The 12,348-nt window shown below is 37.7% G+C and overlaps 1 long non-coding RNA gene across 1 annotated transcript; it reads left to right on the top strand.

The window, feature by feature from the left end:
- Positions 1-9,299: 9,299 nt before the first annotated feature.
- LOC116226529 (uncharacterized) lies at positions 9,300-12,131 on the top strand. The gene is made up of 3 exons (XR_004166342.2): positions 9,300-9,423; positions 10,170-10,240; positions 11,365-12,131. It is a non-coding gene; the product is annotated as an uncharacterized LOC116226529 (long non-coding RNA).
- Positions 12,132-12,348: the final 217 nt, after the last annotated feature.

The raw sequence follows: 12,348 nt of genomic DNA, 5'->3' as shown, positions 1-12,348 counted from the left end.
CATTCCTTGTGGGGAGAGTTGTGAGTTCAAGCACTGTCTGACTTAAAACCCAGTTTTCTGTTCCCTTTGGCCCATAGTTCCTAGTACCTGTCACTCTGTCCTTCTCCAGTTTAGGTGCATGAAACTTGGGAGACTTTGAGCTTTTCAAGGCTACTCATAAGAAGTATGAAACTGCAGGCTGCAAGCTGTCCTCGATCCAAGAAACAGGCGAGGTTTGAGCACTCCGCTGCATAAAAACTTTTCCACTCTCTAGCTGGAGTCAGTTTGTAGGAAGATCCTAGGGCAGTACTCCATGTGAGGTGCTGCAATGCTAACTGCAGTAATAACTGGGACCTGTTAATTTGGGTCTTGACTCTCAAGTTGCTCACAGCCTTTACTTAAGCTCAAAGTCTTTCAGAGTCTTCCTTTGGAGTTCTGGTTATATAAGGAATCAAGGATTTGGCCTATAATTTATTTGTGCCAACCATATCCCTAGAGAAAACAAAATCCTGACATCTGAGCTCATCAGTCTCATGCAGCTGTATGCTCCGTGATTTTGTATCCTTCCCCTTCCTGCAGTTCTCAAGGACTCCAAGACTTGGCAAGAAACAAAAAATTACTGGAGCCACCAAACTCAACTGAATTTCCTTGTTAACTCACATAAACCCATTTTTTCAGCCGCAAAGGTCTATGATATATACCTGCTTCTACATCCCTGAAGGCTTCTGGACAGATAGACTGAGGTCATTTTTTCCCCATCATTGAGAGTTGAGATGAAAAAGATTCCTCTCAGATCTCCACCCCAATGCTCTCCTCAAAACTCCAAATGCAAAACTTTGTAATAGAAATACCATAATATTTTCTTCTGTGACAGTCAAGATTCTATATGTTTAATGCTGCACTTCAAAGCATACCAAAATAGGGAATTTTTTTGTACGTCAATGGGGAGAAATATTTATGAACTTTATATTAATATTATATTATTTTATTTATTAATTATATTAATAAATAAAATAATCAATTTGTAGTGCTCAGCTAGGTATGATGTGAATGTTTTTATGCTGTAATGAAATTTTTAGCTAGCCATGAATGTTAGAGCTTATTAGAACCCTTGGAGTTTAGTGAGTCCTGACCATAAACTCTAGCTTTAATCATGTCTCACTGATTAAATATACAAGGAAGTAGGCCCTCAAATATATATAAGAATTCTGTACCTCTTCTCACATTAAAACTGCTTAAATTGGCATAAGCAAACCAGCATATTACAAGATATAATCCAGGGATTACAAAAATTAGTTCATGAATAGCCAGAAGAGGTAGGGGTTACATGAACTTTAAAAGGTAACAACCAAAAAAAGGAAAAAGCTTATGTTTAAAGCTTTATTTATTTACCTGATGATTCCCCTGTAAATGTATTCTTTTATATTTGCATAGCAACAACCTAAGCATTTTCCCTTCCTTCAACATGGTATCCAAGTGACAAGAAAAACTACAGAATTAATAAAAATATAGCAGGGATTTGATTTAAGTTCCTCACTTCTGTCAGTTATGATGTGAGAACTCTGCTCTAATGAAGGTAGAAACAATATCAGAAAGGAAATAAAAAGAAATTGACTAATGTGACATTTAAGCATCTTATTTAAAAGTGGTGATGTGAATTATTGATCTCATATGTTAATAGCAACTATAAATTCCTTCCAAATCAACACTTCTGAAAAAAAAATCCTCCTTTCTTTCCAGTTATCTTGCTGAAATGTTCATCGCAAGGATAAATTGATCCCAATCTAAAGCAACTTCATGGGTGCAGTGGGATTTGATAACCACAAAGCAGCTGGCCAGATAGGGACCTTTATATAAACTTCAGAACAACTTTGCCCACTGAGAACTCTTTGTTATTTTGATTACAAATTTTCAGGCTTGATGACAATAATCTGTCACATAAGGATGCTTCATTTCTTCCACCATTTGTTAACAGGATCTGGAATTACCTTCAAGCATGGGGTGGGCTGCAAGGGGTGAGGGGGGAGAGACAACAAGCAAGTATATTGGTGTGTTTCTTTGAGAAGTGTAGGTAGAGATATGACAGTTTCTATGGTAACAACAAGACTTTTTTATTAGTAACAGAAAAATAGGTGTTGAGATAACCTCTTGTAAAGCGTTAGTGCTTAAGTTATTTCTAGTTTCAGACACTGCTTTCAATTAATACACCATTTTTAAATAATGGGACAACCTTCTTTAGGAGAGATATGCTTCTCAAGTGTGTAATGGAGAAATGTTGAGTTCCAGGTATAAGGAAAAAATGCTAGAATGAGTCAGAGGAAAACTATTCTGCAAGGAAAGATTTCTGCTTTCTGTGGGATTCTCACGGCATTTTTTGTAACACGGTGATTAATTTATTGTTCATCAAAAGAACCCACTGTTGAGTTGAAACATTAAGGAAAGTTCAAGTAAACATAACAAAACCACAACTTGATTCCTGATGATGTTTTCTGACATTAAGAAATCCTACTTTTTGCTGGTTAATACTCTTCATGATATGAAGACATGCCATTGTCTTCACAGTTATTTATAGTTAATCATGACATTTCATAGGCAAAATAACATTACTAGACAAGGCTCCTGTGTGCTGCTCAAATGGGGTACAGGAGCTGCAAAAAGGAAAATCCCAGCTGGGACAATTCTGCCAGTCAGAGGAAAAACAAGAAGCAGCAGATCATTTGCATATATCTATTTCACAGAAGCATTTAAATGTTCAGCTCTCCTGCCAGCTTTATGCCTGATGTACATGCTCCTGTTGATTGCAGCATTGGTAGGAATGGGATCATGCTGAGGCAGAAGAGCAAATGGCTCCAGTATTCTATGTCCTCTATATTATGGGTTGCATATCCCTCATAAGTGGGGTGGCCGCTCCTATCATCTCTAATTCTTGAAGCAGGGCATGGATGGGTTCAAAGCAGCTGAGGAGTAGGAGTAGGAAGAGGACTTGATGGTTTTCCTAATCCTTGAGGTTGTAACACACTTTGTTTAAAAACCAAGTGACCAGATTTACAGCTATTTTACTCCTTCATTTCCATTGATTGGAAGGAGGCTTTGTGCAGGCAACCTTGTAAATAAAAAGAGTAAGATCTGTAGTATCTTAAAATTTTTAACCTTTTCCTTCTTGCAATGACAGAATCATAGAATGGGTTTGGTTGGAAGGGACCTTAAAGATCATGTAGTCCCAACCCTCTGTTGTGAGCAGGGCTGCCAACCACGATCTCAAAAATAATTATAGTAATAATCTGTTCATCCTCTTTTTGCAGAGTAATATGATGAGTCCTTTGCGTCTTAAGAGAAGGGAGTCTTGTCTGCTATAAATGAAGCAATGCCAGCTGTTGAGAGCTGCTGGGAAGTCTAAACTAAGCAGCTATTACTTCTCAGTAGAAAAGTGTTTTTAAAAGTAAACCTCTGTTTATGGATGGCACATCTCTGGACCCACTACAGTGCTCTCTGAACAAATCATGGCTTTCAATGTGATAATCTTCAAGACACTATACCACTGTTTTACAGATACAGATTTTACAGACACAGAATTTTTGTGTTTATACGACGAGATTTTATAATCTGTGCATGCAACCACACTTAATTTTGAAGTCAGATGATAAAATCCTGAACTTCTGTCAGTCAGGTCGGACCAGTTCTTCCAGCAACACAAAGCCTGCATAGTGTAGGCCCACTGCTAGCTTGCTTGTGTAGGCACTCCTCATTAAACACTATCTGTCCTTTGACAAGCAGTTTTTTATGAACAATCCCACAATTACACAGTTGCTTTTGCAGGATTTCTCTAGTCCTACTTCTCAGCTTGGAGGCTTGGGATTAAAGCCATTATTAGTTTTGCCTTTGAAAGCCCAAGTAAAAGTTAGAAATGCTTTTTTTTCCAACTTTGTGAGTTCAGAGTATTGGTCCTTGCAAAACAGCTTGACCTTGAGTAGTTGCCTCAACTAGTAAATAAAAAATACACTAAATGATACTCGAACATTTAGAAAAAATACATTGAAAAACAAACTTGAAAGCAAAAGACAGAGAGTGGAACTATCACTGCAAATGCATTCAATGCTGCTGTTCATGGCCCATGGTATTCAGGGTTTACAAGAGAATTCTTGGAATACTAAGGGCTTCTAAGGAAAGAAAAGCAGATAACGTGAATTTGAACATCAGTATATGAGCTTAGGTATCACCCAGCTTGTTCAATACCAAGATGAACTCCTTCAAAATACTACCAATATGAGCTTCCAAAAGAAACTTCTACATTCTGGAATCTTGCACTTTATACTGAGAATAAGCTGTAACACTGTACTTCTCTTATGTCACTGGTGAATGATAAGGAGTACCATGTGTACCTCTGCAATGATCTCTGATGCAAATAAAAACAACCAAAGTTTTGTCACTTGTTTTATTTTGCTTCTTTGTTGAACAAAAGAGACTCATTTTGGTATGCACACCAGATGTTTTTCCCTTAAATGAATAAGTAAGAGATCAAATGAACAAGAAGCAGCAAATAGCCAGCACCCCCACGAATATATAGCTCCTCATTAAGATTATTAAAAGTCCATAACGGTTCTTATTGGTCCCGTACTGCACATTCACAAAGCAGCCTTCTGTCCAGCAGGGGCAAACAGTTAACATGAGCTCTTCTCATCACCATTAGTCATAGGGGATTTGCAGAGATTTTGGTAAGTGCTTTTGTGCTTAAATTTCCTATACCCTTCTGCCTCCACCTAATGGAATTTCTCTGCCTTATATATACTCCTAACCACTTAGATAAACAACAATCAGCAGTCACAAGGTTAAGGTTTTGTGACTACTAACATCTAACCCAATACTAAGACATTTCTACCATCTTTTTGTTGTTTGACCAACACATTTTTTTTGCACAGAGAACAGCTAAATTATTTTCTCCTACTGTCCATGCAAAACATTAATCAGAAAAGGTAGGCTAAGTCCTTAAAACCACAGTTACCATTGCAACAGCATCTTAATATCCGTGTACACTGACTAGGATAAAATGTCTTTTTGTGGTTTTCGATAACTATTATTGAAGCATCAGTCATTCAGCTTCCCAGATTAATTAGCATAAGTAGCAAAATCCCCCTGATGACTCACCAGTGGCACTTCTGTGCATGTGCTCACAAGGTGAAGAGAAAAAGAAAAAAAATTAAAGATTCTCCTAAGGTATTAGAACTTTAGGAACAAAGACTTCTCACAGTGCCATGCAGCACTTCCCAGTGAGAGACCCATGACACTCTGCACAGTGTTGGTGGAAGAGGGAAGTATCTACCTGACACATTTGATAGCTCATATGCCCCCAAAAAACAAAATGTACAAACCCAAGTAAACACAACTGCTTTGTTAGCAACTGAAAAAAAACCTCTCCAAAAGATGCAGTCAGCAAGACTATATGCAAAGTACAGGTCAGAGCAGAAATTCAAACTGACACTTTCAAGCTATAGCTGCATCACTGAACTGCTGCATTATTAGTGCTGAATCACAGTATCTCATAAGAACCGTTGAATAGAAAGACCAAAAAAAAAAGACGAAAAACTAAGAAAAAGCGGGCGTGAGATGCATTTGGCTGTGTTCATCGTGGAAGAAAAGTGAGGGAATAAATGGAACCAATTTTGAACTTTAAAAGAATCTCTAAAAATTTTATTTCAAGAACTTTTATAGTGACTTGAAGACATAATTACCTTTCTTTCAAACTTCTTTCCAACGCCCCCAGAGCACTCCATCCTGGAGTTAGTTCACAGACTTGGGACGGTACTCATTTATTTTCAGCTTAAGAACTGGGGAAAGCATTAGTTCTTCATCTTAAAAATCCTTCTACAAAAGCATGAGTAGTTGTGTTGGCTTACAGAATTGACCAAAGATTGCATAAGCATATAGGTATCTTGATCCTTCTGTGAACTGAAAAGACCTTCTGACCGTTTTGAGATGAGCTTACCAGTAATAAAACCAGGTCACAGTGATCTCTTGATCAGCAGTGCCATTCAGCCTGGTAAATAGTGATCTCATCGTAGGATATGCAAAATCTCTGTTTCTTGAATGGTCTTTTGAAGGCTGTATATGAGGAAAGCATATCATTTGGTTCTCCAGTTTTTCACACACCTTTTATCAGACTGAAATTTGCAATTTCAATCCACTGGCTGAACATCAAGCTGAGCATGGTTAATGCTGGCTGGCATCACTTTGAATTACAGGTGTACAAATCATTGCTATCAAAACTGGTAGCGCTGTGGGAACACACAGAGGGGGACAATGACCTTCCTTACCCTGCTGGCCCTCTCTCTTTTGATGCAGCCAAGGATACTGTTGGCTCGTGTCCTATTTTTCATCCACCATATTTCTCTGCAGAGCTGCTCTCAATCAATTCATCACTCAGTTTATACTGATACTGGGGACTGAACAAACCTAGCTAGGTGCAGCTCCTCACAACTGGTCTTATTGCACTGCATGAGGTTCACATGGGCTCTTTCCTCAAGCCTGTAAAGGTCCCTCTGGATGTTCTCCCTTCCCTCCAGCGTATCAACTGCACCACTCCACACACACACACAGACATATATACACGTTACATACATTAAATACACACACGCACACATATATGTATTTAATTTTTGAATTCAGTTTTCTTCTCCTCTAAAAAAGTCTTTGGCCATTCCTGCCTTCCCAGCTCTCTCCAGTACCTTTGCAATGAGTTCCTCTAGCACCACGTGCTAGTTAGCAAACACCTTGCTCACAGACAGCATTGTGGAGAAGGGTGGTTGTTTTTTCCCTTTGCAAACATTTAGCAATAACCAACAGAAGCGATTGATTTGCATTATGCTGACCAAATAAATAAAACTGATCTTCAATCTGTAATTGGAGTCAATTCAATGCAAGTTGAAAAAATTTTACTGGCAATTAAAAACAAACAAATGAAGAGAGACTTTTTTTTTCCATTATTTGTTAAAATAAAGGGGAGACAGAATAAGTAGTAAACAGAGTCATGATGAAAACTTCCTCAAAGATACAACCATGAGACATTTGTACAGCTCTTGCTCAATCCATTAAAATTAATCTCAGTAGGAAACAGAGAGAGAACTCAATTTTTACCTCCAAAGTAGCTTTGCAAATTACTTTGCAAGTTTCAAAGGATTTTTTTTCTTGTCAGAATACCAGAAGAGTTTAGGCCAGAGTAAGATCAAGCAGCCACAAATGCACTAATTTCTCTCTAAAAGAAAAACAAATAAATAGTGGAGAAAGGCTTTTGGGGTGCAAAGAATTTGACATAAAAGCAAACAAACAAACATGAAATTTTGCCCCAGACCTCAGCATTAGCTTTTGGCTTCCCTGCCCTGAAAAAGAAAACTAACTGTTTTAAGAAATGCATACAAAATTTCCCATCTGGATAACAACATGCATGTTTCTGCTCACTATGACAATTTGAAAATTCTGCTGAGATGCTTTAAAGTCAGTGTTTATATCTAAAAAGCCAAATCTTCCAAAGCTAAGGTGACTCACCCTGCTTTCCTGTGATATAAATTAAGACAATAAAGTATGGCTGAAACTCATTTTTAAAGGTGCATAGCTATGTTATATGAGCTTTGATAAGTGCTCTTTAAAATCCATCTTTACTGACACAACTATTTCATGTCATAGTTGGTTTTTTCCTCTGTCAAGGAACATTTAATAATTGGGTTTAAAGCACATAAATTTGTATTTGTATTTTGTATTTACTTGCTAATCAGCTTAGCATTGCTAAATACATACATCATGCAAAGGTATGCTGCTATAATTCTTAACTTGCAAGGGCTTCAGGTGCTTTGGAAAAACGGATGATGTTATGACAGACAGGTAAAGAGCACCATAAAGCTGTCTGCTAGGTACAGAGTATGCAGAAGCAATTTGCCTTCTAAAACTCCTAACATGATATTCTCTAATATTTCCTGGCAGATCTTCAGTAGCTAGAAAATAAGCATTTCCATATGTAAGAAAGTATTCCTTTGAAATGTAGATTTATCTTTACGAGAAACGAACATGGAGAGAATTGCATTTTTAAGCTAAGAGTTCATTATTATTTATATTTCTGCTTTGAAAATGTTGTGCATTTCCCATACAACGCTTAGGTAGTAATTGCAGTCCTAGTATGAGCTGAATTACTCTAACAAACCTCCTAGCTGTTTTTGTCCACTAAGAATAATCCCTTGATAAACAATTTTTGGCTAATGCTTAGATTCTCGCTGCATAGTTGGCTTACATTGAATTTAATATAATGCAGTAGGAATTACCGTAACTATCTAAGATTTAAAATATGTTCATAACACTGAAAGTCTCTCTGTTCCACTGTTCTCAACAGTGTTTTCCCCTTTAAGGAAAGCAGTTTAAAATGGTTGCTAGCCTTCTCAGTTGCTGCAACCACATGATGCAATCTATTGTCAAATTAGTGGGTGGCAGCAAGTGGAAACAGATTTCACCAGCAATAAAGCCCGTCACATGATTTCATCTGTTCACAGTCATACAATCTCTTATCCCCTTTCTTGCTTGATCCCAAGACCCTGTCCACATTGAGCAGGGTTTATCTTCATGGTTGATTTTCATTAAGGGGTACTTGGGGTTTTTGAAAGTATGCGAGGAATTAAAACATTTATGACAGAAAGTTACGGACTTGTTTTTAGCAGGGCTCAAATGCACAGATGTTTTGCTAAGTCAGAATGAAACTTAAATGAAATAGACATATGTGCAAAAATGACCAAAATTAAAGTCTTATAAAAGTTTATACTTTTAAAGCCTGATCCCACTGTACGTGTAGATAAAAACTGTAGCCACAGTACAAATAATGAAATCTTTATAGTACGAAGAAGTAATTGTTACGAATCAGCAAAAAGTTGGGGGGAAGCAAAAGGGGAGAAAAATGTGGTATAAAAATAGAAACAAAATTGTCACGTAAATAGAAAGTTAAAGATTTCTAACCAGAAGCATTTTGGTTTTCACATGGAACACTGCTATGAGACTTGACTGATGAAGTCACCATTACATAATTTCAAGCCCATTGGGTGTTTCTTGGTTCCTTCCAAGTTTCCAAGAGAATCCTCAGCCCTGCCTGGTCCAGTAGGGCCATCACCCGATAAGTTCCAGTTTCAAGGCCCAAAGCCTCAGATTTCCAAGCATTATCTCATACTGATAGCCGAAGGGATGGGAAATGGAAAACATAGACAGGGGCTCCCCTCCTGTGCAACAGACATTCTACATTTCCCAAAAGACTTCTAGAAGCCAGCAGTTGCTTTGTGCAGTAATAACCTGCAGGAATGACTATCTGTCAGAGTGTGAGTCCCCTTCTGACACGTCAACACCAGAGAGACATGGCTTACTTACAGGGCTAGGCGCAAGGAGTTTGCTGACAAGGCTTTTAACAAAATAATAACTAATCAGGTGCAGTATTGCTCTACAATATCTATCTATCAGGGTCCGAAATGAGGATAGATGCAGTTGATTATTCTCAAATAATGTGATTTCGGGTTAATAAGTTGGTAAGTGAAATTAAACATAAGTATTTGTGCTGTTGAATAGCATTCAAAGGCCAATGCATAAATTTTCCTGGAGAGGTAAATGTCACAGGCTTTATTTTTGCAGAATTGCAAAGTAATCTTCAGATCAAAAGGATGACCGTTTCCTCAACTACAGAAACACCAGATACAGTGCACAGCACATGTTTAAATTTCTCAGCCCTTACTCAGATTAGCTTGGACTACAAAAGAAATGTGGCTACAAAACATTCTTGAAAACACTTAAAGCTGCACTCTCTGTAAACTCTTTCCATTGACTTTCAGTTCTCTTGCAAAGCAGGAATCAGGAAGTCTGGAAAAACATAGACTGTTGGATCTAAATGTGGGTCCAATTCAGAAAAGCACTGAAGCTTGTGCTTAACTTTGCCATGGTTTCAAGCTCCTATAAAGTTAAGCACATGCTTAGAGGTTCTGTTGATAAATCTGGTAGGTTCACTGCTAAAACTACTGTATTAATGAGATAATTTTATACATACTAAGAAATACAATCAACATAAGAGATGATAGAAAACAGAACCCCCAATTTCAGAGTTAAAGGCACTCTTTTTGTGTATGTAATCATTCATGTATACAGATCGGTATTTAATTGTATTTCATTTCATTTTATTTCAGACATGTCCGTATTTCATGTAGCCATTCTTGTAAGCAGATCTCAGTGCAAAAATGTTTATGCAGAAGATCAGGTATTTGCACATCTGAGGATCCCTTTTGCATGGGCAAATAGCTGTTTACACATATAGATGAAAAAATAAGGATATATAGATATGCAAGTGATTCTGCAATCTTGACGCACATTGCCTTACAGGATAAAGCTGGAAGAAATTTAAGAGGCAGGAATTATCCAATTAAGAGTCATGTAAGCATTTGGAATTAGTTCTAAAGGCTCCATAGAAAGACTCTACTGCAGTAAACATCTCATCATTATTAATTCTGTCCAGATTCATTTGAAGCATATCCCTTCCTGAAGATCCAGTAATAATTTCTAATCAAGAGGTGAATCAGCAAATATTTGTTCAGAAAGCTGTTAAAATCAGATTGGTCCTGAAACACGTGTAGTGGAAAAATAGCAAGACTTTATCCACACTCAAGAAAAAAATCGATCAGAAAAACAAAACTGCTGTTGATCTGAGAGACAAATCTGGCTCTTGGTATTTTAAAAGAACAAGAAAAAAAAAAAGGAAAAAAATGAACATGCGCTGGTTGCTATAGAGAGAACCTCTTCCTTTCAACCACAATTGCAGATGTGGTGGGGTTGAAGTGAATATCTATGTCTGATAATACTTAACAGCTATGTAAAAGATGCATAAAAGTGATCCGAGAAAAATTTTCCCCCTTAAAATTAGATAATTTTAAGTTATGTGCTGACTGCCCAAAGGAATATAGGAGCATTCCACAGATAACTGAGACTTAAGCAACCTTAAAAAAAACATAACAGTTTGCCAAACAGAAGTGCTCATCTACAGATAACACTTTAAAACCAGTGAATTAAAACATGCATTAGAACAATGACCAAATTTAAAGAATTTACACATAGTTGCCTGATGCGTGTGCGAAGCCATGAAAGAAAGTCTGCAGACACTAATGAGAGGCAAAAGAGAGCACATCTTACTGCCTGATGTAGTAGAGGTCAGTGCCAGAGCATTCCCATGCTCCTTCTCTACCCAAATCTGTGCCTTTTTGTCACGCTTAAGTCTCTCCAGCCGTAAATAAAACCAACTGCACTAACTTCCTTATTTAGTGCAGATAGCAACAGATAGCATATTCTGTAATTAACTCTTATTCAAAACTATTAATAACTTATGTTCAGATTACAGGATCAGCAAGAAGCCAGCTGGTCAAGGCCATGCAACTCTTGGTGCAAGGTGAATACAGAGGAAGCGGCATTCTGTGCCTCAGAGAGGTTGGACTCATTTATACAGCCATAACTCTGCAATTTCTGCAACTCTTTCTCTGTGCATCTTTTATATGATACAGTCCCAACATTGCCAAAATTCTGTTTTCCCAAACCATGCTAATGATGGCTTGGGTTTGCTGCCTCTCCTTCAGCATGTCCCCAAGCTCCTACTAGTGTCACTGAAGCAATTTGTGTACAAGAACAAACGCCGACAAATTGATCACAGCACCCAGAATCTGGTTCTTATCCGTGAGTGTAGCATGGATTTTGGAGCACACTACATGTTTTTAGGATGAAGGACGATCAGTACATGGAAAGTGAAGAGTGTGCTGCAGCCACCCAGCACAGCAGAGGGCTGGCCTCACTGAGTAAGATCTCAGGTTTCTAAATGGCTTCTTCTACAATATCCCTGTGTTTATCATTCTCAGACAAGCTGGGATTCACATGATGTTGACAACCATAATATATTCTCTGTAAATTGCAATTGGATCTTTGAATCTCCAGACAGTTGAGAAACTAGTTTCTCTCACCTGTTTAATTAACCATGTCATGTTTTCCAAAGAGAATTAATTGTCTCATTGAAGCAGTAAGGAGACTCAAAGGTTCAAAAGAAAAATAAATATGAGTGTGTAGCAGAGTAAACATTTATCCAATAAACATTTTCACAGCTGAGTTTCAAACTTCTCATGTTCCAGTTTCTTACATTTTATCATCTCATCCCACTCGGTCCAGGCACCGGATCTCCTGAAGATACCCCTCATGGGAAAACACCGCTTCAGAAATCAAAACATTTAGACTGTGAAAGAAATAGAAAATAATTCTCAAGGAAATGTTATGGCACGGGGACTGTTCAAGAACAGAATTGTAGCTTTTCCCCGTTTGGTCCTTAACAATTGA

This window comes from Phasianus colchicus, chromosome 3, assembly GCF_987193195.1.
Source record: "Phasianus colchicus chromosome 3, bPhaCol1.hap1.1, whole genome shotgun sequence".
Classification (NCBI taxonomy): Eukaryota; Metazoa; Chordata; class Aves; order Galliformes; family Phasianidae; genus Phasianus; species Phasianus colchicus.
This window is presented reverse-complemented; position numbering and strand designations above follow the sequence as displayed.